The sequence below is a fragment of the Ursus maritimus genome, unplaced genomic scaffold (assembly GCF_017311325.1).
Source record: "Ursus maritimus isolate PB19 unplaced genomic scaffold, ASM1731132v1 scaffold_23, whole genome shotgun sequence".
Classification (NCBI taxonomy): domain Eukaryota; kingdom Metazoa; phylum Chordata; class Mammalia; order Carnivora; family Ursidae; genus Ursus; species Ursus maritimus.
The window spans coordinates 41,155,043-41,155,372 of record NW_024424786.1 but is presented as its reverse complement, the minus strand read 5'-3'; positions in this window follow the sequence as shown (position 1 = coordinate 41,155,372).

Here is a 330-nt window from a genome sequence, read left to right as displayed (position 1 = left end):
GGTGCGCGCGCCACCAGGCATCTCGCGGAACACCGGAATCCCGGTGCGCTCACAGGATCCAGACTGAGACCGGGAGATCCGGGAGCGCGCGCGGGGCGGCTGGCGGCTGGCGGCATTAGAAACACAAAGGACAGAGACGCGCCGGCCCTGGAAGTGAGGGCTGGGACGCCGGGTGTGGGGCGCACATCCCGGGACGCTGCAGGGTTGAGCAGCACCAACAGTAACGGAGTTAAAGTGGCCAGAACATTAGTAGAGAACGGGCCGCAATCCCTCTGTTCTGTGACAGAGGCTGAAATTCTGCTCTGACTCTCAGAAGAGGCATAGCAGACC